Source organism: Mustela lutreola, chromosome 13 (genome assembly GCF_030435805.1).
Source record: "Mustela lutreola isolate mMusLut2 chromosome 13, mMusLut2.pri, whole genome shotgun sequence".
Taxonomy (NCBI): domain Eukaryota; kingdom Metazoa; phylum Chordata; class Mammalia; order Carnivora; family Mustelidae; genus Mustela; species Mustela lutreola.
The window spans coordinates 33,130,113-33,157,785 of record NC_081302.1 but is presented as its reverse complement, the minus strand read 5'-3'; the positions used below and the strand labels follow the sequence as shown (position 1 = coordinate 33,157,785).

The 27,673-nt window shown below is 40.7% G+C and overlaps 1 long non-coding RNA gene across 1 annotated transcript; it reads left to right on the top strand.

Annotated features, from left to right (window-relative positions):
* Window positions 1-204: 204 nt before the first annotated feature.
* LOC131814053 (uncharacterized) lies at window positions 205-26,897 on the top strand. Its single transcript, XR_009347107.1, has 3 exons — window positions 205-303; window positions 9,327-9,381; window positions 26,692-26,897. It is a non-coding gene; the product is annotated as an uncharacterized LOC131814053 (long non-coding RNA).
* Window positions 26,898-27,673: the final 776 nt, after the last annotated feature.

The following is a 27,673-nucleotide window of genomic DNA, read 5'->3' as shown; positions in this document are numbered from 1 at the left end:
TCAAATTGGTGTCAGTCCCCCTCTCATCTACAATGCTATTTTACGAGTCTTTTCATTTTTGTCCAGAGCCAAACAAAGATGATGAGTTTTACGAGATTATAAACGGCAAGAGGTAGGGCGGGGCGGGGTGGTGGTGGTGGTTAGACAGCACCAGAATGGGAATCTAACATCTGAAAGTCATTTTCTAAAACTTCATTCAGCGCGGGAACAATGCAGCATTCAGGCATAATGAGCTGAAAGTGCCCGGTGCGCCAGGTCAAGTCAGCAGCCTCTGAGCTCCTCTCCAAGATCCCGTTTGCCAAGGTAGGCCACGGAAAGGTCTCATTTCAAAGGAAGGTCTGTGCTTAGGCAGGGAAAATTGCAACAAGTCAAAATATGGAAAGCTGGGCACGCCAGACTGGTGGGTTTCGGCGACATACAGAGAGCTGTGCTAAAACCCGCGCCAGACACCTGGTTCCTGGGACGTCGGCAGCTAGCCATGAACGAGCTGAGCAGTGGGGTGATTATGGCGGAGAACCCGCAGGGTTTGGGCAGGGCAGGGCCGGGTCGTGAGCGTGGCATTGACGCGGGCGGCCTAGGCCCGGTCCTCCCCGCCTGGGCTTCGCTCATCACCCCAGCACACACCTGCTCCCCGCCGCCAACGAGCATCCCGGAGTTCCTCTGTGTTCCACCTCCTCCTGCATTATTTATTCAGCCGTGATGCAAACCTAGTGCCCTTAACCTTCCTCACACAAGCCACTATTTTCCGAATCCGTATCGTTTTGTTCAGAACCCAGGAACTGCTACAACACCTGAATAAATTTATTAAGAGAACTCTAAGATGGAGAGCCAAGGCAAGTGGAAAGAGACCAAATGGGAAAGCACCATGTAGGGTCATCCGGGTGACATTGTCATTAACGTTTGGTGACAGGGTTACTGGTATTCTTAGTGGAGTAACTGGGGAGCCACTAAGATCTCAGAGGTTGACGCCTCTTTAAGGACACAGAGTGGTGGTGCAGCAGGGAGTCCTGAGTTTGGAGGAGAGACAGCTAGCTCTATGCATGGACAGACCTTTCTCTGACGGAAAATACAGACGGAAAACCCTGACCTCCTGACAGGGTCTGAGGTTTATGTTCTCTCCAAATTCATATGCTGAAATCCCAACCCCCCGGAGTTGACGGTATTGGGAGGTGGGTTTTTGTGAAAGGGAATTAAGTCATGAGGGTGGAGCCCTGGTAGTTAGGATTCGTGCCTTTATGAAAGACCCTGCAGAGAGCCCTAGTCCCTTCCCTCCTGTGAGGATACCAGGAGAAATCTGCACCTGAAAAGGACGCTCACCTCACCCTGGTCTCAGACTTCTAGCTTCCACGACTGCGCAAAGTAAATGTCTGTTGTTTATAAGGTTTTAAAAAAAATTTACTTCTTTATTTGACAGAGATCACAAGTACTCAGGCAGGCAGAGAAAGAGAGGGGGGAAGCAGGCTCCCCGCAGAGCAGAAAGTCCTGATGCGGGGCTTGATCCTAGGACCCTGGGATCATGACCTGAGCCAAAGGCAGAGGCTTTAATCCACTGAGCCACCCAGGTGCCTAAAATGTCTGTTGTTTATAAGTCCCCCAGTCTGTGGTATTTTGTTATAGGAGCCCAAACAGAGTAGGACACCCGGTATCATGGTGGAGATCATAGGCTGACTGTGAGTTTTCTGTAGACTTTTGCCACCTTTTTTTTTGTCTTTGGCAAGTAGAGGCATTCTGAGGTAGGAAGGAAGGGGTGACGAGGGAAGGGAATAAAATATAAATAGTGGAAGCGAGAAACGACTAAAGCTAATTTCTTTAAAGCCAGATTCAAAATTTTACATGGTTTATATCCTGAATGATCTTTGCAGATGACAAGACAGAGACTGAAGTTTGAAGACATAAAATCACATAAGGCCAAAGACCGGAAGCACTATATTTAAGCACAGTTGTGCGAAGTACCAGGAGCCAGCCCTAGAAGGGGAATAGATCCGTGAAATGCCCCCTCCATTGGCGCTCTCCTGAGTTAAAGCCGAGGACTAAGAGTTAAAAATGCGTGGGCTCTCCTGTGTATCATTGATATGGCTGGAGGCCCTGTATTATATAACAGCAACAGGATAGAGAATGACAGTTCCTCACAGACTACAGTAAATGTGATTAAATTATCTCATCAGCTGCAGACTCCTGAGTATTAGTACAATGCCAGAAAACCATCCGTTAATCTGACCTGTCTGCAAGACCCCTATGGCACAGGGAGGAGGTGTTAGTGTTCAAAGAAATCCCTCCCTCCAATGGCTGATTGGAGGGATACTGAGTCTGATCTATACAGCAACTGAGTCCAAGAATGAGGCATGGAGAAATAATAACAGGGTGGTGGGGCGGCGGCGGGGGGGGGGGCGTGGTGGTGGTGGTGGGGGGACTGTGGGTAGGAATAAAAGCAAAGGGAAAATTCGGAAATTTGTTTTAACTCTGCAACAGCTTCTATTCCATTCCTTTTCACTGACCTGATCTAATTCAAGCAGCTATTATCCCTGTGAAACACTGCCACAGCTGAATTTATTTTTATTTTGCCTGCTCAAAGGCAATGTAAAGCGAATTTGAGAGCACATCACCTTCAGGGAAAAGACTGCAGTGTATTACTCACCACCTTCCTCCTCCCCTCTGCGTGAAAAGGTTAATTTGAATAAGGCTGCTGCTTCCACAAATAGAACAGTAGCCAGCACAAAGCGGGACCGCCAATGAGAAGGTTTTTCAGTGATGTCATACTTATACCTGCTCCTTATTATTTGCTGAGTCGTGACAATGTGTTCCTTGAATCTCACATTTTATTGGTCAAGAGCCCTGTCATTCTGAGTGCTTCTGGAGAGTTTTAGACACTGCAGTTTCTTTACAAGCCCAGAATTTTTCAGCTCCTGCAGTTCAACAAATTGTTGGAGAATACATTAATCCACCAAATTGTTGGAGAGAATTTTAAACACTGTTATCCTGAAAACAAATAATAAAAAAAAAGCCTGTGATGGTTCAGAGCTGACTTACATGCCCTCCGATAATAGGTCCATTTGCGGTGTAAAAGCAGCATAATAAATGTCTGATTTTTGTTTAAAAAAATACCCACCTGAGCAGAACTTTTATTAAAGTGTTCCTACAACAATTACACTAAGCTTAATATTGTTATCAATGGCTTACTGGAAAACAGAATTATTCCATTTATTAGACAACTTAGTGCCCCACTGAGCAGAACTTTCTTAAAAAGAGCTAGCTCTAAAATGTACCCGTTTGTAGGACACAAGGCATTAGAGGAAAGAAAAGTTACTTGGTTTATTTTTGTCCTAAGTAGATTTTACTTTTTAAATTAGGTTTTCATGTCATTAAAATGTGTGCCTTAGACTTCTCAGATTCTAGAGCTTTTCCTGTAAACAGATTTGAAAATGATACTACCTTATAGCGAAGATGACAGATAAATCAGTTGTGCGTGAGTTAGGAATTATTGAACCCACTGAAGATAGTGTAAGAAACAGTCTGGTCAGGAGGAGAGACTAGTGTGGTTGGTGGTTGGGGGGGTGGGGGCAAGAACCAAGTGCTGGTGTTCTTATCTGAGGAGGTGAGTGGGCAAAGTCAGGTCCTCCAAGGCTTAGAGGACAGAATCTAGCCATCTATGGTCAGTTGGTGAAGCAGAATGTACAGTTGGAAAGAAACAGCCAGATTTTCATGGGTAGTAAGAGACTAGAAAGGGTTCTTAGGCGGAAGGATGGCATGAGAAAGGATGGGTGTGTATGGAACAGACCTCTGTGAGGGGACATGTGTATTGTGACATACTTTTGGGAAAGCAGGTACTCAAATTAGCAAAGATGATGTAAATTAGGAAGAAGTAGAAAGTACCAAATATTTTGAACATCCATATCTCAAATTCAGGAGCTAACATGAAATTTTTTTTTTTAAGATTTTATTTATTTATTTGACAGACAGAGATAACAAGTAGGCAGAGAGGCAGGCAGAGAGAATAGAAAGTGGGGAGAAGGCTCCCCGCTGAGCAGAGAGCCCAATGTGGGTGGATCCTAGGACTCTGAGATCATGAGCTGAGCCGAAGACAGAGACTTAACCCACTGAGCCACCCAGGGGTCCCATGAAATATTGTTTTATTTTTTGTTTTGTTTTGTTTTTTGTTTTTTTTTTAAATATTTGATTTATTTATTTGACAGATAGAGATCACAAGTAGGCAGAGAGGCAGGCAGAGAGAGAGACAGAGAGGAGGAAGCAGGCTCCCTGCAGAGCAGAGAGCCCAATGTGGGGCTCGATCCCAGGACCCTGGGATCATGACCTGAGCCAAAGGCAGAGGCCCCAACCCACTGAGCCACCCAGGTGCCCCCCCATGAATATTTTTGAAGTGGAAATGTTTTCCCTGCTGTGTAGCATGGCTTATTATCTGCTCAGTCTAATGTGGGCTTAACTAGATGGTATAAAAATTTGATTTATTTTATACCTTCAATTCTTATACAAAATTATTGTGAACCTTTGCACATTCAATGAAAATCTTACTGTGTCGAGAGCATGAAAAATATGACCCAAAATAACATTGGATTGTGCTGAAGAATGGAGATTATAATTTCACCCTTCTACTAAAGTTAGAGGGACCTAGAGCCATAGCAATATACTTGAACTGCAACAGTATTTCCGCCAAGAAGCTGCAAGTAAATTTTGATTCCAATTATCTATAATAACAGCATTATGAAAAGTAGGATGGCCTCCGGTGTCAGACAGAGCTGGGTTCAAATCCCAGCTCCAACAGTTCGTAGCCATGTGACCGTACTAATTAATCTCTCCAAATCTCAGTCTTCTTGAGGGATAATGATGACAGCCATAGGCAGGATTATTGTAATGATCAGACTGAGTAATGTGTATGTTTTATTAGTGTAGTGCCTGTCTCAGTAAATGAACGATTTGTTTGTGTGAGGTTGTGAACTTATTGTGACCCTCGAGGTCCCTTGACGACCTGCACGGTCTGGCATCCGGCTGACTATTTCCTTTTCCTCTTCCTCATTCTCACTCTGCCTCAGCCGTGTTGACCTCGCCACTGCCCAAACATTCCTAATGGGCTTCTGCCCAAAATGCCTGGTCTTTGCATGTCCTCTTGCCTGGAACTGTTCTCAGGTCTACCTCTTGACCCAGATCTCGGCTTAGAGATCACCTCCCAGGAGAAATCTGACTTAGCAGCATCCCTATGGCTCTTTCCCAGTATATCATATTATCATATTATGTTTTTTCATTGTCACTTATCACTACTAGATGTTACTTTATGGTTTTATTTTTTATTTGTTCATTATCTATTTAGCTCACTTGAATGTCAGGTTCATGTGAGCAGTGGCTTTGTTCCCCTCTGTGCCCCCAGAGCCTAGTACAGTGTCTGGGCATAGCAGGGTCTCACACTCTTAGTTAATGAAAAATGATGTTGATGAAAACAGCAATGGGAACCATGAGTTTTTCAGGACACTGCCATCACAGGAATGTGGGTGTTCTGACCAGAGAGGGGATCTGAACACTACTGCCTGCCTCATAACACAATTTAAGATACATACATTATCCTATTGAGCCAAGAAGAAGTATTTCAATTTCCCCATCACATCTAAAGGATCAAATTATAAGACAATGAGAATATATAGCCCTGGTGTTCTTTATGCAAAGGGTGCCAATGCTCATTAGGGTAGAGGAAGTGAAGGGGAAGGGGGGTGAGTCTGGTGTAAATCACTGGGCCAGAGGTCTAGAAGAGATCTGAGGTCAAATCTCAGGTGGAGAGTTTTAGCTGGTATAACCCTTCCAAGTCTATCATTGTTTTTCCCCTAGAAACTCCTACTATGAACGTACATGTTTTGGATCTGATTCTCATGAATTGTTGGGTCCAATCTTGGGACTTTGGATCAACAGAAATTAGAAAGCAGAATAGTAAATTCAGGACAGTGTTCAAGACCTTACATACCTACACACACATTAATTCACATATGTATTGAATGAACAAATTGAATGTTCAGAAAATACTTCAATATCTTTCTGTTCTGTCCCCTTCTCAGGCAATCATGATGATAAAGTAGACTCTCTTTTGGATTTCTACTTTCCTGGTAACTGAAGGACATTATGAGACAGCATAGAGCTTATGGAAGCATTAGCCCTGCTGACATTCCAAATGAGCACATCAAAGCACATCAAATGCTACTTAATCATTCGGTTACAGCTTGCATTTGGCAGTCTTTTATAAAACACCAAATTTGAAGGAGCATCTGCCTTTTACATCTTGGTTATGTCAGCACCTGTTGCTGTTTCTTCTAGAAACTTTTTTTTTTTTTTTAAGATTTTATTTACTTATTTGACAGACAGAGATCACAAGTAGGCAGAGAGGCAGGCAGAGAGGGGGAAGCAGGCTCCCTGCTGAGCAGATAGCCTGTTGCCATGTGGGGCTCAATCCCAGGATCCTGGGATCCTGATCTGAGCCCAAGGCAGAGGCTTTAACCCTCTGAGCCACATAGGCACCCCTCTTCTAGAAACTTCTTAACATAATAAAAGTAATATGAAATTAAATCATTGCTAGCCAGAATGTTTTTGAGAGATTATAGATTATAAAAATTATAGATTACAGAAAATTGCCTCTCTTCTCTGACCCCTTCCTCCTCTATTACCCATAATTTTAGTTTTCCTATGGTAGTTTTTCTTTGACTTAGAGATCTCATTAAATGTAGATTGTTTCAGAATGTCCTGGGTGGGGCCTGAAATTTGTCATTTCCTGGGTACATCTAGGTGCTGGTTGTGGGCCATACTCTGAGCAGCACAGGTTTAGATGACACAATGCCACGTGTTTGGTTCTGCTCTTCCAAATTAACATAAAGCATCTTAATGAATTTTAATGAAGCCCACACTTCTCCCCCACATACATTCTATCATGTCTGGGTTTGGAGATTTTATTCTGAGGTATACTCACATCCAATTGTTATCCAAACCTCTCTGAGTCTCTCTAAGAACTGTTTCTCTCTCCACCTGCACATGGGCTGGCTCTCAGGGTCTTTGCTCATCTTTCTCCCTCAAAGCTGTGATAACCTTGAATTTATCTCCCAATCCCCAGACTTATCTCCCTCCAGCCCATCATTTTATATTCTGTCACCATACTTTCTTTTCAAAAAATTTTTTTTGATGAGATTTCTTCCTTGATTGAAGACCCCTGCTGGTTCCCCTTGTTTAAAATAGAGGTTGGCATGGACTCTTGTCATCTGACAAACCTGGGCTGGAAGCCAAGTTCCTTCAATTTCTTTTTATATAACTTTGGGCAACTCATTTAACTTCTGAAAGCCACTCTTTCCTCACCTGCACACCAGAGATAATACTACATATCTCAGAGTGTTGTCACTTGATTTAGATGCCAAGGTATAGATAAAGCATCTGGTACAATGTCAACCATAGTAGATGTGTAATAACTTAATTACTTTTTTCTCCCCTTTCTGTCTAGTCTGACCAATTCTGCCTTCTCCAACATCTTATATAGATACCCTTGAACCTTGTTTTTTTTTTTTTTTTTTTTTGTCTTCCCTTATCCTAAAGCCACATATGGACATCTAGACCCACTGGACATGTCAGTTCCTGATACATCTCTTGGAAGACCCTGCACATTCTCCACCACCAGGCAAATTCCCTTGGTTTTTCAGGGCATAAATCCTCTCCTTTCTTCCCTAAAAAGACCAACCCACACTTGGGCAGAGTTTTCTACACCCTTCTTGTCATCCTACACCACTGTGATCACGCCTCTCTCATAATATACTTGCTGTGATGTGCCGCTATGATTTGTACCACAGTTCAGGACTTTGTCTTATTTCCTGATCCTTAGTGACCAGAGCATTTGTTGAATAAAGGAATAGAATCCATGGGATATGCAGCTTAAAAAAAATGGATGTTTGAATGTTATATTCTAGAGGCTATAGATAGAGAAAAAATAATTCAGAAAGTTTTCCTAGACAAAAATAACAGCTTAGAGTAATAGTCCCCATTTTTTGATACATTTTACTATTTTCAAGACTTTGTTCTAAATGCTTTACATCCACTATCTCATTCGATTCCCCCAACTATCTTTTTTTGTAGGTGCCAAATCACCCATTTCACAGATGGAGAAAATGACATTCAGAAAAGTTAAATAGACTCCAGTGGTCATACAGTTGATGGCTGTTAGAGTCAGAATTTGTCAACCTATGTGTTTCTGACTCCAAAGTTCATTTTTTATACAGTACTATCTCATGTGATCCACTGCCATAGCCTGGCTTCAATTTCTTAAATATAGATTAAAAGCACGGCTAGGGATCCTTACTAGAGAAGAATCTGTGAAGCAGATAAAGGCACTCTCTGTGAGACTCACATATTAAAGTGGTTTGGAGAGAGTAGTTATTAGGTAGATAAAGCATATCTCAGAACTGTAGAATTCTGAAATCTGGACATCATGTAAATCCTTCCCTTTTTACTTTGTATTTGTTTGGAAAAAGCCACTAAGTCATGTTGTTCCTGAGGGAAGACGATTTAAATGATGTTTTTCTGACTTTTAGAGATATTTTTCATTTTTACCTCATAGCAGTTTCATGGGCAATCCTTACACAGATAATTTCCTTAACTGAGTCATGTAGGAGAGTTCATTCCTGTAGTCTCCAAGAAATCAAGCTAAAACTAAGGCAAATCATGCAAACTACTGCGTGTTATCTGGTCCTGGGAACTGCTATTTGTAACAGACCCTTCAGGTATTTTCAGTGGGGGAAATCTTGTCTACAAGAGCTTACTTACAAGGAATCATCATAAAGCTAATTGCGTCTGCAATTAATGACAAATTTCTGACTTGAGCAATTGTGATTCCAAATATGTTAGAAGCCTCTTGGCAAAGCAACTACAAACTGTTAGAGGAGTTCTCATTGGGGACTCTTTATCTATTTATATCTACCTATCATCTATCTACCTCTCCGGGAAGCCCTCTCAAATCAAGAGTCTATAGAATCAAGAAGGTTTCTGAATATGGTGAATGTATCTAGACCTGGAATACACCAGAATATCTGGAAACAAGAAATTGATACCAGGGGTATCCTAATGCTGAGACAGGATTTCTCAAAGTGTATTCTCTGGAACATTAGTTTTATGGGCTATTCAGAGATGTCAGGTGAGAAAACAAAGTGTTTTAAGTCCAAATTCACGAGGAAACACCGAATCTAAAAAACAATCAATAGGTTTCTTTGCTACTGGACTTCTCAGAATCTTTAATATGTCAATGTGTATTCTAATTTTCCTGGTATAATGAAGTTTCTGTCTTTTTTATTTGTTTTGTTCAGGTCAGGGAATATCTCAAAAATAGTGTTCTGCAGAATAAACCCTATGGAGCTGTGGGTAAGTATTTTTTCCCTAGGTTTTGAAATATTTTGTCTGGCTATAGGTTAACATCCTACTCACTGATATGGCACCATTAGAGCAACTCTGTGAAGGCATGATGTCTAGAGAGTAATAAAAAATGAGTCATACAATTGGGTATTTACTGAAAGAAAATGAAAACGTTAATTCAAAAAAAATACAGGCACCTCTATGTTTATTGCTGTGTTATTTACAATAGCCTAGACATGGAAGTAACCTAAGTGTCCATCAATAGGTGAATGCTAAGGAAACTGTGGTACAAACACACACACACACACACGCACACACACACACACACACACACACACAGGAATATTATATAGCCATTAAAAGGATTAGATTGTGTCAACTGAGACAGCATGGATGGACCTAGAGGGTGTTATGCTAAGTGAAATAAGTCATACTGAGAAAGACAAGTGTCACATGATGCCACTCGTAAGTGGAATTAAAAAAAACCCCAAAAAGGGACGCCTGGGTGGCTCAGTTGGTTAAGCAGCTGCCTTCGGCTCAGGTCATGATCCCAGCATCCCACATTGGGCTCCTTGCCCGGCAGGGATCCTGCCTCTCCCTCTGCCTCTGCCTGCCACTTTGTCTGCTTGTGCTTGCGCGCTCTCTCTCTCTCTCTAACAAATAAATAAATAAAATCCAAAAAGCCCCCCCAAAACAAAAAAAAACCCAAAACTACAAACGAATAAACAAACGAAAAGCAGAATCAGACCTATAAATTCAGAGAACAAACTGATGGTTGCCAAAGTGGCAGGGGATTGGACAAAATGGGTGAAGAGGGGGCGGGAGATATGGCTTCCAGTTATGGAATGAATAAGACAAAAGAATGAAAGGCACAGCATAGGAAATACAGTAGATGATATTGTAATAGCATTATATGGTGACAGATGTAGCTACACTTGTGACAATAGCATGATGTATAAACTTGTTAAATTACTAAGAGGGATACCTGAAACTAATGTAACATTGTGTGCCAACTGTACGCAAATTAAAAAAAAAGATTAAAGGGAGGAGTCCATTATATACATACAAAGATAAGTTTTGGTAACTTAGAAGCAAAGACAAGTTAAACTTTGGTAATGCTCATGATATAGAGAGATTTCTATAATTACAAAGATTGAAAAATTTAAGAATCAAAGGAATTTTATATAGTATCATAAACACATTTTAAGTTGAGTGAAGTCATTTGGAGCAGCCTGAAATTTCATCTTTTCCCCACAGTATTGCTAAGAACACTGTTCAGTTTTAATCACAGGTAATAGTGCATTGACAGAAATGGGAGTATTTAGATTCTATGTAATGAAACACTGATATTTCAGAATTTAGGTTATCAAAATCTCTAGGTCACTTTCTCTTTCTATTCTGAATCTTACATCTGGAAATCATGACCTAAAAGTACCATGCAGTGTGGGTAAAAGTAACAAAATTAAGTATAATTCAACTATTGTAGTAGCAGAGTCACTGTACAAGATTCAAAACCAAAGTTAACACGAAGCCCAAGTTTCATTGTAATATTGATAAACATTACTCTCTCACTACAGATACCTGAGAGTTGACTGTCAAAGTACTTTTCCAGTTTTACTTTTCTAGGAAATTTGCCTGAAAAACACTGGGAATAATAAAGTGTGTGACCAAGAGAAGATAAGGATATGACATTTGGATATAGATGTAGACTACACGGAGATATAGATGGAGTTTATCTACTCTCCATTTTTGTTGGGGGAGATTTATCTTCATTAATGATACCCTTCTGAAAATTAACGCTTCAGTTCCTCTATTGCATTAGTCAGGTTTCAAACTCTCAATAGCCACATGGGGCTAGTGGTTACTGTTTCGAACAGTGTGGTTCTAAGACATTTCCATCATTGCAGAAAGTTCTATTGGACAGCAAAGCTTATGTTCAGATTTCAGACCCACATGGGAATTAGGAATAGGGAAAAGAAGAGAAGCTAGCATGGCAGGATTTTACCAGCAAGTGGTAGTTTGTGAAATTGTAGAAGATGGAAAATATAATGTCCTAAATTCTTTTAAAGTTTAGAGCTCTATAAAAAAGGAGTTTTATGCACAACAGTAAAAAGCCTTTAAGAATGCAGAAGCACAGGAAAAAACAGGTTATCCTTTAGCTCAGTATTTAACACACTTCTGTTTTGCAACCTATTATTGTTAAGGAAGGTAATGAGCCAGCTTGTTTCAAAGCACATCTCTTACATGACTCACCCAAGTCAGGGATTCCTTTGCTCATTGTTTCATGAGAATTCACTTTCATAAGGGTCCACTCAGTCCACTGTATTTGTCTAAAGATTACAGTTGGAGTAACCTCACAGAACAGAGTTCTAGCAGGAAGGAGATGACAATGCAATGGGTAAGGGTAAGAGCATTGCAAGCAGAAATTAGAAAAATTTAAAAAATTATTGAAACTTCATGGTTTCAAGGGCTCCGGGGACATGGACAAGAGTGGGAAAAATATTAAGAATGAAGAGAAGGTGTGAGAGAACTTTCTGTGCTGGAGCCAAAAGAAACACAGATTTGAACCAACTAAGGAAATTACTGTGTAAGGGGTCACTGGAAAAACCAGTGAGTACTACTATTTCCATTAATTTTTAAACAAGGGCAGAAGAGAGAAGGCAGTATGTAAAATAGTGAAAGAACAGAAGAGGATTATATTTGAAAGAGGGTCACTGATATTAATGTACAATTTTCAAATTAAAAAAAACCTTTGGGTTTATATTTTAATGTTAAATACATCTAATTTCAACTTCAGTGATGTAGGATTTGGGAACAAGGAGAATAATTTTTCTGTGAAGACATAACAATATAGAGGTCTTAGAGATATGGAATTATGTTAGGATTTAAAAATCAGACATTCATTAATTCTTCATTCATTTATTCAGCACATATTTGCTGAGCCCCTTCTTTGTGATGGGTATTGTTGTAGACCCTGGGCAACAAAGCCCAGCCCATGCCCTAATGGAGTTTTCCTTCCAGTGGGGGAAGGCAGACAATAAACAAATTAAAAAAAAAAAAAAAAAAAACCACAGAGAATGTCAGATGTTTATATGTGCTCTGGAAAAAGTAAAGAGGGCTACAGGGGATCAAGGATATTGGAAGTAGCAAGTACTGATGAATGATAGAGAAGGCTGCTATTTTATATACTGTGGTCAGGGAAAGTCTCCTGGAAACCATGGCCTTTGAGCAGAACTCTGAAGGCAACACAGGAGCTAGCACATGTCCATCTCGAGGGACATTGTCCCAGGCACAGGAATTTGTGTCTGCGAAGATTCTGAAGTTGACATATGTTTGGACTGTCTAATAAACAGTGAGGAGTTGAGTGTGGCTGAAATTGAGCACATGAGGGGAGGGGGAAACGTTGTGGTCAGGCCGGAAGGAGCAGAGTGCAGAACCTTGACCTCTGCAATTCTGGGCTTTCTCTAAAAGAAATGGGAAGCCATCAGAATGTTCTGAGCAAAAGCAATTGGGCTCGTGCTTTGCTGTGATTTTCTGTCCTTGTATCCCATGCATGCGTTTCACAACTCCTTTTTATTTGCTTGCCGTATAAATTGGAGTGGATATATACAATTATTATGGGATTTGTTTCTACCAAATTTTGGGCAAATTTAATAAATGGTAGAATTTCCATTGCATTTTTACAATAATATAAACTTGTCTTAGGTTACACAGCAATTATCAGCCAAAGATAATTGAATTTAGATTTCTTTACATCTCTTAATACTCCCCTTCCCCACCTTTTTTTTTTTTTTTTTAAATTAAACTTGAAGTTTTAAGTGCCTGTAGGTATTTTTTGAAAGAAAATTCCATAAACAGTTTTGGTGTAAATCATTCAACATGTGCATGCCATGGGAAGAATTCAAGCAGAGTGAGTAGAATTTAGAAATCGTTATGTAGTTTTCCTCTTTTCTACTTAAAAATTAAAAAAATTTTTTTTTAAGGTTCAAGGGAGGGTTCAAGCAACCATTCCAATCCCAAGCTTCTATTTCTGTTTCCTCAGCTCCAACAGTTCAGGGAGGTAAAAGACAAAGTAAGAAAAAAAGAAGAGAGCTAGAAGTTCAGAAGGAGGTGCTGGGAAGTTCTCTCCTCTTTTCTCAAACTGGGAAGGATAAAGCAGGCTTCCCACATATAAAAAGTGTTTCTAATGGAAAAAAGGGGTTATAGCAAGAGAAAATCATGTTTAGTTCCATAAGAAGATCTAGTTGGGCATCTTTTCCAAGTGGAAACAATTTCAGATAAGAGAATGGAGAAAATCATCTAGAAAAATATTTTTAAAAATTTTCTCTCAGAATGAGAGGGCAATTTTGAAGAGAAGGGCAATGAAAATAAACCAATGATCTCATCCTTGATAACAAAGACATGTTTACTTAATCCAATGCCTTGCATTTCTTAACCAGTAAATATATATTTATTTTAGATATTGTTCATAATTGCTGGCATATGACTTTCTTTGGGTCTAAGCAGTAGCCAGTACTTAATTCATAATGGGATGAACAGAAGTGGGGTTTTCAAAGATGACCTCTAGGGTTTGAAGGTCAAAGGAACTTTGCAGAACCAGAAATGTAAAGTCAATGTTTAGGGGGGAAGTCAAGGATGGACATATGAACTTGTTTCTTCATTTCTCTTTAAGGTTATCTCCACACTGCTTTCATTTCAGAAAGAAAGGCAGGCATCATCTTGCCTCTGTTTCCTGAATATGTCACTGAGAATTTTAAGGTTTTAGGTACATATGTCAGTTCAGAAGATATCTGATATAGTTTTTCATATAAAATTCATCCTTGTGGTTTGAAATTCACTTTTGTTTGCCATCTAATAACAATGTTGAAGAAAATTAAACTGAGAAGATTTTCATAGTCCAGTTAATAAAGAAAAGCAGTTTCTAGAATTAGGTGTGGAAACTGGTTTTAGGAAGGTGAACAGTTAGGTCTGGGATTCAGGGATGGGACTGAGAAAACCAGGTAGGCTTTGAGCCTTGGTGGGCTGTCACTGTGTATGTGTCCGTCCAGATGCTCATACAGGACGGACACTGACAAATAGAGGACTTCCTGGGCCATCCTTTGATTAAGGACAGTGATTAAACAAATGTTTTCTTGATGAGAAAACTTCCACCATATTTTGATCTGTCCAAGATTCAATATTGCATTATCAGGTGTCTAGCTTCTAACACAACATTTTGAAAGTCAGCTAGATCTGCTGCATTAAAAAAACAACAACAAAAACCAAAAACCTTTCAGATTCGCATATCTTTTCTATTTTGTGGAATTCTGTATCGAAGTACAGCACATCTAAAACAGCATTTCAATATAGTTCTTCAGTGACCATCTTAACTACAACAGATCCCTGATTACATTTGCAGCTAACAATGCAAACCCAGAAAAATCCGTAAATGGAAATCCTCGTCCTCCCCACCACCACTGCCGAACACTGTACAGTGAAGGCCACCCAAAATAAATCAGTGCCATAATTTCCATGATGACAGTCCCCAATACAGCATTTTGTTATTGTTTCTTTCAAATCACTAGAATTCTTCCCATGTGCTGTCACGTCTCTAGATAACATCCACATGGAGATTAAACGTGAGTTTAAATGAACTTTTACATGCCTCTATATTTTCTTCTTGGATTTTATTATTTTTAGAGGCAAGTGATGAAAGGTTATTCCCTGCAAGATTTAGCCAGTTAAACGTGCAGCATAAAAACCTGAAGCCCCGCCGTCAGACACATAAAGAGCAAAGGGGAAAATGGGAAAATGTTCCACTGGGGCTGCAGCTTTTCAGAGTATGCAGGAATGATGTCATTTGTTTTTACAAAACCCAGTTTAAATTTGTTCCTGCCTTTCAAGAACTGCAGCGGAGTGCATCTGTGGAGACTTCCTGCAGACCATATTTCAGGACCTTGGAGTATATGCTGCATCAAAATCCAGCCAATCGCAGGGGATGGTCTTGCCCTCCCCAGTTTTCCCTTTGCCCCCTCTCCCCTGCCCCCCACCTGAAGCCAGCGTGTGCAGCCCGGGCTGGGTCCCTGCCCAGCACCTTCTAGCTGTGACAACACGACGTGCCTCGAATGGTTTAAAGGAGAACAAGACCAAAATAAACACTTCCGGTTTCACACGCGCGCTCAGTCCATTGACAAGTAACCTCCCGGAAAAGGTCTGTTTGTGGAGTCTGTTTCGGTTTGGTTTTGTTTTGTTTTAAGTCTTACTTAGACTTTTGCAACCTCCACCCTTCCCCCACTCTGCCCTCACCCCCCTGTAGTACTGGAACCACCACAAGAGGCAAGGAACAAATCCTGGACTCTCAGCCACAGAAGCCAGACCTTCAAATCCAACAGCAAGAATTGTCTTTGAACCAAGCAAACTCCACTGCTGTGGATATATTCATACTTGATGTTTGGAAAATTAGCTGCGAAGTAGATACAGCATCTGACGAACTGTATGAAAGGGGTAGAGGGAGAAGACAGTAGGAAGTTGCCTTACAAAAGTCATGGCTCAGACACGGCATGAAAAGAAAAGTGCTCGTTGGTGAGTGTTATAGCCTTGCTTTTCCTCCATATGGACCTGGAGCACGCTGACAATTGTTACCTGCGTGGGGCTTCTTGTGAGCGGCAGAACTGGAACTCTGGCAGATGTGAACCAAAAAGATGTTTGTGGGAAGTCTACTGGGGAACTCACACACTGAAAGGAAGGCCCAAGAGCTGACCCGGAGATGACAGGGGTTGGTGTTTTTTGGAGGCGGGGGGGGGGGGGGTTGGGGGGGAGGTCTCTGGAGTAGGACCTGCTTACTGGCATTGTCCCTGCTCAACTGCTTCCCCTTCTCTCATTTCATCACTCTGCCTAAGGCACGAAGTTCCAGGAGAGTGTCCATGTCCGCATTGGCCATGCCCATCCTGTGGCCTGTGAGGGCCCTTGACTGACGCACAGAGACACCTCACAAAGGGAGGGGAGAAAATCTCCCAGAGGGGGAGGGGGTACCGTTTCTAAAAGGGGAAATGGACACTGTTTGCTCCTCCCTATCACCATGACCACTGCCTTGGGTCGGGGCCTCAGAATTTCTTGCCTGGATTAATGATCCTCCTTTAGCTCACATTTAAATTCTTTCAATGGTTCATCATTTGTGAGTGACAAACCAGGAACTTCTGAAAATGAACAGAAGTGTTATGGATAATTATATCGAGATAAGGGGCATATACTGGGACTATCTTTGGCACATGGGCGTGTGTGGCCATCCTCTTTTTACCACAGACTTCTACTTCTCTGTGCTTAATCGATCAGAGTAGTATTCTTTAAGACTTACCAAATCAAGGAAAACTGAAAGCTCTTTAGGGATAGAAACTTTATTTTCTGGGTTACCAGAATCTTATTTTCTGGGTTACCAGACTTCATGAACTTACAAATCCTCTAGGCTGTCTTTTGGGCTGATATAACCTTCTGATTTCAGAAAAGCTGGAATTGGACTGTAACCTTCTGACCTTATGCATACAAAGAGATCTACCCTGGATTGTCTTTTCCAAGGCCTGCTCTGTCCACAGAATAAATCACAAAGGTGATTTATTGGTCCCCATCTGTGGTCGGATCATGTCCTGAGGTTATTTCTTAAGCAGTATCTTCCTCGTAAAAAAAGAACTTAAAAAATTCCTGCACTTTTCTGCATAGTTGCATCATAGAGTAAGGATCAAAGAGGTTTCCTAGATCAAGCAGAACCCCAAGCGGATTCCTTCTAGGCCTCTCCGAAGTCCTGGCTGGCAGACTAATGAGTTGTGCTTTAATCCACACGTATGTCCTTTCTGCTTCCAGCTGGGTGCTGTGAGAATTGGGAACCCAAGCTTAATGAGCTACAACGTGCTACACCAAAGCTCTGTGATAAAGGCCCAGGATTTCAGCACAGACCAAGGCCCCAAAGCCAAAGGCATCCTGTATCAGAAACTAGGTCATCCCTCCTGGCGTTCTCATCATTCTCTACCTTATCCATACTGTTTCCCTTTCTTGGAAATGTTTTCTCTTTCCCTCAGTCATTCTAGAGCACCTCTCATTCATTCATTCGATTCTAGCACAGGACTTTTACCCCTTCTTATAACCGTGTTGGCTCCCTGTGCAGAATTTATGGTGCAAGAAACAAAGCATAGAATGCGACGGAAATGGGGAGATTTTATCTAAGTCCCAAGCGTTGGTACCAAGCACTGCACCAAAGCAATGTTATGGAAAATTATGGCTAAAAAAGGAAAGTGAGTAATGTTTCTATTATGCTGACTGATACACTTTAAAGAATTTCTACAAGGTTTACTTTGTAGTACCAAACGCTTTAGAGAAAAATGAATTAGCTGTGGAACAAAAAAGAGGAGGATAATTTTATGCAAGGGGTGAGCATCTATTAACCATTTAGGAAGTATGGTAGAGAGATGACCTCACTCTTTGGAAGCAAAGTAAATGAAGATGCAGTGGCAAGGGATGTGTAGTGTAGGAACTCAGCCGAGGGCAGAGCAGAGTAGTTTTTAAGTTAGAAAGTTGAAAAGTTTTTAGTAAAAGATACATGCATCAACACCCATCAGATACCAAGTTCTACAAAAGAAGAAAAACATCTTTCTCCTGTTAGAAAGTCTGTAACACTTAACATTTTCTGTTTTTCCTCATTGCTGAAGATAATTTTATTCCCACTCTTAACGGAGATGCTCTTCTCAGAGTCTATATCTATATGATCAGAAGGAAAGGGAAAGATGACTACTTGGATAATTCAATCAGTGTTATTGGTGACATGTTGTTAAACTCCTCCCTTCCCTGCAGTCCCCTCCCCCTGACTCATTCTCTTTTCCCAGTAGCATTCTTGATTTTTCAAAAATTCTTAAATTATCTGCATAATTGTTTTCTGTGACTCAAGTTGCTTGAATATACACAGTTTGACTGGAATCAATAAGAGCGCCTTAAAAATCTCCACATTTGCAGAGGGTATCATGGACAGAAAAGAAAGAGGTACACAGCCATTGGTTGTGCTGGTTACCTTGCTCCAATTTTCAAAATAACTCCAAATTTAAAAATGGTTCTTACATATAAAAGCATCTGATACACATCCATGTATCAGAATTAGCTTATTAATTCATATTGATTTATTTTTCTATTGAGCTTCATATAACTATAGGTCACTAAAGATCTTCCAATTTTTAGGGTTTTTTTTTTTTTCTTTGTAAATTGTTTTTGATTTAATTAAAAACAGAAAACAAAGAGCATGCTGTCTCTCTATCTCTCTTGTAGGGTTTAACCTCTGTGGAGGCAGAATCTCTATATATTCCCTATTTAGAATAAACATTGAAACTTTGTTCCCTGCTTACAGTTCAGTGGGGGCTCACTTAATAATATAAATCAAATTCAGTGTGAATCCTTAAAAAGAAATCTTTCCATCTCCCTGAAAATGTCTTTCTAGTAAAACTTGTTTGTTAAAGGACTAGAACTCCCTTAACAAATAAAGCATAACCCTGATCGCTGCTCTTCCCCTCTGAGGTGATGATAAATTGCTGGGGAGTAAAAGCCTTCATACTAATCACAGAGGAAAATTGACTCTTAGATCCCATCATTTTGTTTACCAGCTGTCTTTACAATTCTATAATAACCCTAGCCCACATTTAAAAAAATGGTTCAGAGATAGTAAACTAGATGAGAAACAAATGATCTCTGCTGAAATTAGTTTAAGCAGGGGAACAGGCTGGAAAGAAAGATTTGATCCAGAAACTTACCTATATCTCAGGCATGATATCCGGTGACCACATACTCGGTGCTGAAACACAACTCAGGAGCATTACATCATCATGACAAACTTTCATTGGCTGAAGAAACCCCAAGGATAAGACAGGCTTTTAAGGTGCTGTGTGAAAACTCCTGTTGGCTCCTTATCAAGCTATTGCCAAAATATTGAAAGGCAGACTTTTCTTACACGGATACTGTCATGGCTGAACTTACAAAGCATTGTTAACCGTTTCTTATGCATGTTCAGCTCCACTTTAGTCAATACTTTTATATTTAACTCTAACCTGTTGGGAGACTTTTTTTTTCTTTAAAAAATTTTTTTTTAAAAATCTGTTCTTCTTTAGCTTGTTTTGATTGAAGGTGCACAGTATCACTGCGTGACTGGCTCTCATTTCCCGTTAATGTTCAAGCCACCTTTCCTATTTTTAAACTATATGTGAATCAATAAATCCAGTTTCCTCTCTATTACTTATTTGGTCTTTATTCTCTCTAGGCAAAGAAAGCCAGCACCCACAGATTCAAGAAAGCGAAAGTGTGTTTATTTATTGTGAGCAGTTTAATTGGAACTAGTGCACAAAGCCCTTACTTCCTCATTATTCATGTTCATTGTTAGTTTTTTTTCTTTCTATTGAACTCTATGAGTTATTTATGTAGTGCTCATTACCATGGTGATTTACAGACCAAAACCACGTGCAAGATTTCAGGGGGTGAGGATCTTGCAGGGACTGAGTGAAAGCGATGGACTCGACGGTCAGAGTCCCTGCACCACCTGCGCAACCATCCCTGCGGACTGGGGTGACTTCTGATGTAGGGGCAAGGGCTCTCCTTATAAAAAAGGGAACATTTTAGCAAGTAGATCGGTCATTCAGGATATGATACTATCACACCACACCACCTCTCTCTTTCTCTGTCAGTTTGTCCATTGGCCTTTATCTCTCTTTTCATCTTGTTCTCTTAAACTTCAGAGTGCGGAGAAGGACTAAGATGATGACAGGGGTGACTGAATCAGGGTCTTCTCAAGAGTCTCGTGCCTACTTTCTCTTAAGAACTTGACTCTCAAGTAAATACACATGCAAACTAATACTCTGTAAAATTCCCAAGGCTGGCAACCGGGAAATATGTTACTAGTGTATGTCTGGCCTGCTCAGCTCTGTTGCGAATGTGTTCCTGGTCTTCTCAGACTCTGTCCTCAGCCACGTGCCTTGGAGGAGCCAAGCTATCTGTTCCAAGAGAAGGAATAGCTGCAGAGAATATGACCTCCAGAGACATCCTTTTACTAGTAGCTCTCAGACTCCAGTCTGGGGTGAGAGACTCATGATCATTTTGCCATTATGAAGAATAATACTAAGCATATTTAGGATATTTAGGAACATTCCTCACAGTGAGCAAAAAGGACAGAGAAAAAAGAGGACTCTTTCTAATTTGTGGTTAAGAACAAGGATGAGGAGTACCAAAGGTTCTCTGCTTTGTAGCTAGGATCAACAAAATAAGTCATGTTCCTTGCCCTCAAAATGTCTTATACCGGTGGGGAGACAACATTAATCCACAATTACTGCTGAAGTCTGATACAAATACAACAGGTATATAATACATTGGTGAGCATCTAAACGAGACTGGAAGACTCTACAAGAGGAGACATGTGAGCTGAATTTTGAAGTAGGAGTTGGTGAGCTAAAGAGAGAAAGTGAAGAGTTCCATTAGGAAAACAGAACGGAAAGGAAAGGAGGAATGGGGAGCGTGGCTTGATGGGGAGACAGCAAGTAGTTTTTGGTTTATGGGAGGAAAGAGCAGGTAAGACTGCATTGACAGATATTATCAAATCATGGCGGTTTTGTGAGCTAAGCTAAGGGATATGGGCTTGAACTTGAGAACCACTGCAGGTCACTGAGGAACTGTAATCAGATTTGTGACTCAGCTGTATTAGTGGTAGCATGGAATGGGTGGGGATGGATTGGAACTAGGAACGCCAGTTAGTTTGTATTTCAGTTGGCAAGAAGCAGATGACACTTTCAAAGGGCTTAACTGAAGAGAGATTACCGAAGGACTATTTACAGGGTACAGACAGGGCTAAGGATGGTAAAGCACCCAGGGGACCACAAGAGCAGGAAGCTCTTAATGCCCTATGCCTATTACGGGGGAATGAACCCAATGGGAAGCCAGAGAGCAGGGACGCTGGAAGTTGCAGTAATTCTAGGTTGGTCTCTCGGGGCATAGAGAAGGGTAGAGAAAGTATCTTGAAATGGGAGGATGATGGGAAATAAAGAATAACCCGTGTGGCTGTCTAGCATAGTACTCCAGGACAGAAACCATCAGGACCTCCACTAAGGTGGAGCTAGAGATGGTTAACGGATAGAAGAACAATTAAGGAGACAGACTTAATAGTCCTTGTGAGGGAGTGAGTGTGTGTGTGGGTCTGAGTATGTGGAGAGAGAGAGAGTGAGAGGGAGGGAAAGAGAAAATATGGAAACCTCTAGGTAGAACAATTTGTGCTTTTTTAGTCCTGAAAAGTGGATGAACAGTTGTTTGTTCATGGGTGGAAAATACTTTATGTATATAGATATATAGATAGAGATATATAGATACTTTATAGATATAGATATATAAAAGATACATTTGAATGCTTCTGGGATCCCTGAAGAGAAATGTCTGTCATGTCTGTGTGGGGGGCTCAGAGGGAAATCAAGGATCACAGATGGGCTGGCACACTGGGAAGACATGGGTATGTTGAGGCCATGGCTGCGGATGAGGTCCCCCAGTGAGAACATGCATGATGTACAGAAAAAGGAGGTGACGTGTGAGCCTGGGGACCTGGGGACACTGACATTTAAGGGGTAGCTGGAGTAGAGGGGACCAGGAAGGAAAACAGAAAAAAATGTCCAGACAGGGGGTGCCTGGGTGGCTCAGTGGGTTAAAGCCTCTGCCTTCGGCTCAGGTGATAATCCCAGGGTCCTGGGATTGAGCCCCGCATCGGGCTGTCCGCTCCGAGGAGAACCTGCTTCCTCCTCTCTCTCTGCCTACTTCTGATCTCTGTCTGTAAAAAAAAAAGTCTACTGAGTTTAGGATAGTATAAATACCCATTGGTTTGAATGTAATATGGAGATGATTGGTAATGCTGGAAAGAACAGGTTTAGTACATGAGTTTGAAGATTGCCTGCGGGCCAAATCTGGCCAGCCACCTGTTTGTGCGTGGTTGATAAGGTAAGAATGTTTTGTATTTTCAGTTGCTTATAAAATAATCCAAAGTACAATACTATTTTGCTCTCCACTGACATTATATTACATTCAGATTTCAGTGATAAAAAGTTTTATTGAAATGTATCTAATATCATTTGCTTATGTATTGTCTGTGTCAGTTTTCATACTGTAACAACAAAGCTGAGTAGTTGCCACACAAACCGTCTGATCTGCAAAACCAAAAATATTTACCATCTGGGTCTTTACAGAAAAAGTTTGCTGACCGCTGCTTAGGAGCAGGGTAGTGCTGAGGCCAAGTTGTAGCGGAAGGTGCAGTGAATGTAGGGTGGGCGTCAGAAGTTCAGACGCAGCTGTTTTCTGCAGAACCTGGCTGTGTGGGAAAGGAAAGAATGGAATGGTTGCTGGAAGTAGTGGCAGGGTGGAGGTGTTTGTTGTTGTTGTTTGGTTTTGCTTGTTTGTTTTATGAATGGGGAATAAAAACGCTTATTGGAGGCAGGATAAGACCAAGATAGTTTACAAGTTTGCAAGAAAGGAGGGGAATAACTCAGAAACATACCCTCTAAGAAGGGAGTTGAGGGAAATTGGAGGGAGAGATGAACCACGAGAGACTGTGGACTCTGAAAAACAATCTGAGGGTTTTGAAGGGGCGGGGGGTGGGAGGTTGGGGGAACCAGGTGGTGGGTATTATGGAGGGGTTGCATGGAGCACTGGGTGTGGTGCATAAACAATGGATTCTGTTACACTGAAAAGAAATTAATTTTTTTAAAAAAGATTTTATTTATTTATTTGACAGACAGAGATCACAAGTAGGCAGAAAGGCAGGCAGAGAGAGAGGAGGAAGCAGGCTCTCTGCAGAGCAGAGAGCCCGATGCCGGCCTCGATCCCAGGACCCGGGGATCATGACCTGAGCCAAAGGCAGAGGCTTTAACCCACTGAGCCACCCAGGCGCCCCGAAAAGAAATTAAATTAAAAAAAAAAAGAAAAAAAGAAAAGAAAAGAAAAGAAAAAAAGAAACATACCTTCTAGCAGGCGGAACAAATGGAGAAGTTTGGCCCTTCGGAGGGGATGGGGAAAGCAAATCTAGAGGCCCCGGGCTTCCCAGGGAAGCTGGGAAGCAGAGCCCTTCGCTGAAGCCTGCAGACAATGATGACACTTAAGGGAGTCTGGAGGAGGAAGTGAAATGTTTGAGATTGAGGAAAATGGGAAAGGAAATTGAACAGAAACAGAGGCAGCAGGAATCTGTGGTTGATACCAAATTAAACTTGTTTGAGTTTCTTCAGCTGGAATAGGTGTCGGAATGGGTGTTTGAGTGGAGAAATGAGACAGTCCTATCAATTCAGCTTTGGGGTCTTGTCAGGCAGGTGTGGCAGGAGTAAAACATAAAGCGAGGCAATCGGGTAAGGAGAACGGTAAGAGGTTTTTACAAAGAGGGTTGTAGTTTCCTCCCTTATTTTCTGCTAGCATGTGTTGTCACCTGCTGGTTGCACAAGTTGCCGACCAATTGGACCTATCTCGTGAATGGCCGGAGAGAGATGAATGTTGGAAGAAAATCAGCTGTTAGGGACCGAGTTCTCATGGAGCTTAGAGAGTATGTTAGTGGAAGTGAAAACAGAGGAAGCTGGAAGGATCAGGGGTCATAAAAGGGTTTGGATTTTATGGTCACCTAGTGTGTTAGTCAGCCTGGGCTCCATAACAAGATACCAAAGACTGGATGGCTTATGCAACAGAAATGTATTTTCTCATCATTGTGGAAGCTGGAAGTTCCACATCAAGGTACTGATCTCCTGTGGCCTGTCTCTTTGGCTTCCAGACGGTTGCCTTCTCTCTGTGTCCCCACATGGCCTTTCTTTTGTCTACTCAGATCCCTTCATGTCTCTTTCTCTTCTAGGGGCATCTGTCTTACTGGGTTAGGGCTCTACCCTTACAAACGGATTTTACCTTAATTATCTCCTTAAAAGTCCCATCTCCAAATACATGACTCCAAATAGATGACTATACCGGGTATAAAGCCTCTTCATGTGAATCTGGGGCGGGGCACAATTCAGCTGCTAACACCCAGGCAGGGTGTGGCTTACTTACTGAGATGAAGAGTGATGAAAATCATCAGAATTGAGGCACCCCAGCAACTATTACTCTCACAATAGTGGGACCCCATGATTTCTTTTTTGATATATCATGTTTCAGAGAGGTTTTGACTAAATATGCAAAGTGAGGCTAGTAAAATCAGGATAACCACCAGTAATGATAATTAAATAAAATTATCATATATATTTATGAAAGTGCAAGATATTTATCTATAAAACTTGATGTTCAGCTAAAACATTTCACATAAAAAAACTGTCCAACATTTTAGGTCAAGTTGAAAAGTCTCTCCTTCTGTATATGTATATATGCAAGTATGTGTATCCATGTAGCTAATGCCCCCTCTCCCCCATTTATTTTTTTGCCTCTGGAGAAACTTGTTTGAACATAAATGGAATAGACATAAAAATTCACATGGAATAGTCTATTTTTTTACATGGAATAACAAAAATATGGAAGAGTTTTATATGTAATAATCTAAGTCTGTAAATGGTCAATGACACGCTTGGTTTGTGTTTTTACTTATTTACGTGGCATTTATTTTCATAGCTGGTAAATGCTAGAAAAACTAAGCATTAATAACTAGGCATTAATTTTAGTGTCATTTCTCTAATGAGGAAACTGAGGCTTGAGACAATATATCATTAGCTAGTGGTTAGCAAAACACTGACAGGAAAAGGTTTAGCCACCATTTTTTTGTTACCTGTTTCATTGGCACATAATTCTTTCTTTCTCTAAGTAAATGAAGTTGTTTTAAGGTTAACTCATTAGACACATCTTCCCTATGAGGCATGGAAGTATAATTTTAGAGTGAAGAAGCTAAGGTACTTGTTAGTTTTTATCTCAGAAACAGGGCAAGGCATGCTACCCACCTCTGCAGCTCAGAGTCTTCTGAACTGGAGGGGTAGACTTTGGGCTTGTCCCTTCACTGCCCAGGCTCAGCTGCTCATCAAGCACAGAGGGGTTTGGTACAGATACTCTTTTCTCTCTAAACTCCTATGTGCTAACAACCTTTGCTTTCCAAGATTTTTTTTTTTTTTTAAGATTTTTATTTATTTCTTTGGCAGAGACAGATCACAAGTAGGCAGAGAGGCAGGCAGAGAGAGAGGAGGAAGCAGGCTCCCTGTGGAGCAGAGAGCCTGATGAGGAGCTCTATCCCAGGACCCTGAGATCATGACCTGAGCCGAAGGCAGAGGCTTTAACCCACTGAGCCACCCAGGTGCCCCGCTTTCCAAGAATTTTAAGGACGTCCAGGGAGCCAACTCTGGTACAATTATAGTCCTTGAATCTGGAAGATGCTATCAAGCATATCACATGGTACATAGTCTACTTACTGGAAACAGTGAATTCGGAAAACTGCTTTTGTATACAAGTATACCTGCATATGTCAAAAGGTATTGTGTAAAGTCTCAAAACTAGATTAATTATATTTGACTTAATTCATACATATCCTAGATGAGAAAGCAATGGAAAACACTGATTAATCAGAATAATTAGTATCAAAATTCAAAGATGATTAGAAACCACTAGAATAAGAACTATTACAAATAGATTAAAATGATCTGTTTTTTTTAAAGTGAGAAAAAATTGAAGTCTGAGAAGCATTGCCTGGGTCAAACTTGAAGGAATAAATTTTGTTATAAAAAAATAAAAAGAGGCCTGAAACTTGAGAAACGCCTCGATCCAGTAAACAAAATTGACGATTCTGCCACTAGATTTTATCTCAAAGATAGAGTAATATGATATAAAAATAAGGTTCTCCAAAAATTCTTGAACTATATTCTAGGCAACATAACATGGTTATGAAAACCCTAAAACACTCGCAAGACATTCATAACCAGTCTTTCTTGGCTCCAACTGTAACAGATATTGAGCAGTTTCAAGATAAGTTCTGAGGCATGCCATTTATGGCAATTTCTAAGTATAAACTTTCTCATTAGGCCAAGAATGTACATGCTTTAAGAGCCTGGAAAGAAAAAGATTGGAGAAAAGAATAAAATAGGAAAGGCCGTATCAACACGAGAAGGTATGTGGATTATCAAGATTCTATTTAGTGGTGAAACAAAACAAGTAAATTTTTTAAAATGGATGGCAGAGAATTAGGAGCTCTATAAAATTTCATTTAAAATCTGAATCTGGAGCAAAAATAAAGAAACCACCTTAGGACCGAAAAGTCAATCACCTTAAAGCCTAACTTACGTATTTTCCCCATTGCTACATTTTTTTTCCTTATTGAAAAAGAAAATGGCACTTCCTTGTTTATTTTTTTAGAGACAGCATGCAAGCAAGCTGGGGGAAGGGCAGAGGGAAAGGAAAGACAGAATCTCAAGCCAACTCTTCCCTGAGCATGGAGCCCAACAAGGAGCTTGATCCCACGACCACCCTGAGGTCATGACCGGAGCCAAAATCAAGACTTGGATACTTAACCGACTGAGCAATACAGGTGCTCGAAAAGGAAAATGATTTTCTTTTTCTTTTCTTTTCTTTTTTTTTTTAAATTTTATTTATTTATTTGACAGATCACAAGTAGGCAGACAGGCAGACAAAGAGAGAGGGGGAAGCAGGCTCCCCGCTGAGCAGAGAGCCCAATGCGGGGCTCGATCCCAGGACCCTGAGATCATGACCTGAGCCGAAGGCAGCAGCTTAACCCACTGAGCCACCCAGGCACCCCAGAAAATGATTTTCTAAACATCATTAATGTAATTCTTTTTTCTGGATATTAAGTATACTATTCTCACTTTCCATTTTATCTACTGAATGAAGGTTCCAAGCTAGCAAAGAGCAGCAAAATGAACTGTTCAGCCACCTCCATTGCTTTCATACACATGTATGCATATATGAATGTGGGATGCTTACCTGCCTTCCCACTGCTCCTTTTTACCCTCTGTCCTACAGCAAATATGGGTTTTGAAAGTTTTCAAATATTATTACTACAGAATCTATAGAGTCAATGCAATCCCTATCAAAATACCAATAGCATTTCTCCACAGAACTAGAAAAAATAATCCTAAAATTTGTACAAAACCATAGAAGACCCTGAATAGCCAAAGCAGTCTTGAGGAAGAACAATAAAGCTAGAGTTATCACAATTGCAGATTGCAGGATATACTACAAAACTGTGGTAATCAAAACAGTCTGGTACTGGCAGAAAAAACAGACACATAGATCAATGGGACAGAAGAGACAACCCCGAGATAAACTGCACAAGTATAAGGCCAATTAATCTATAAGGAAGCAAGAATATACAATAGGG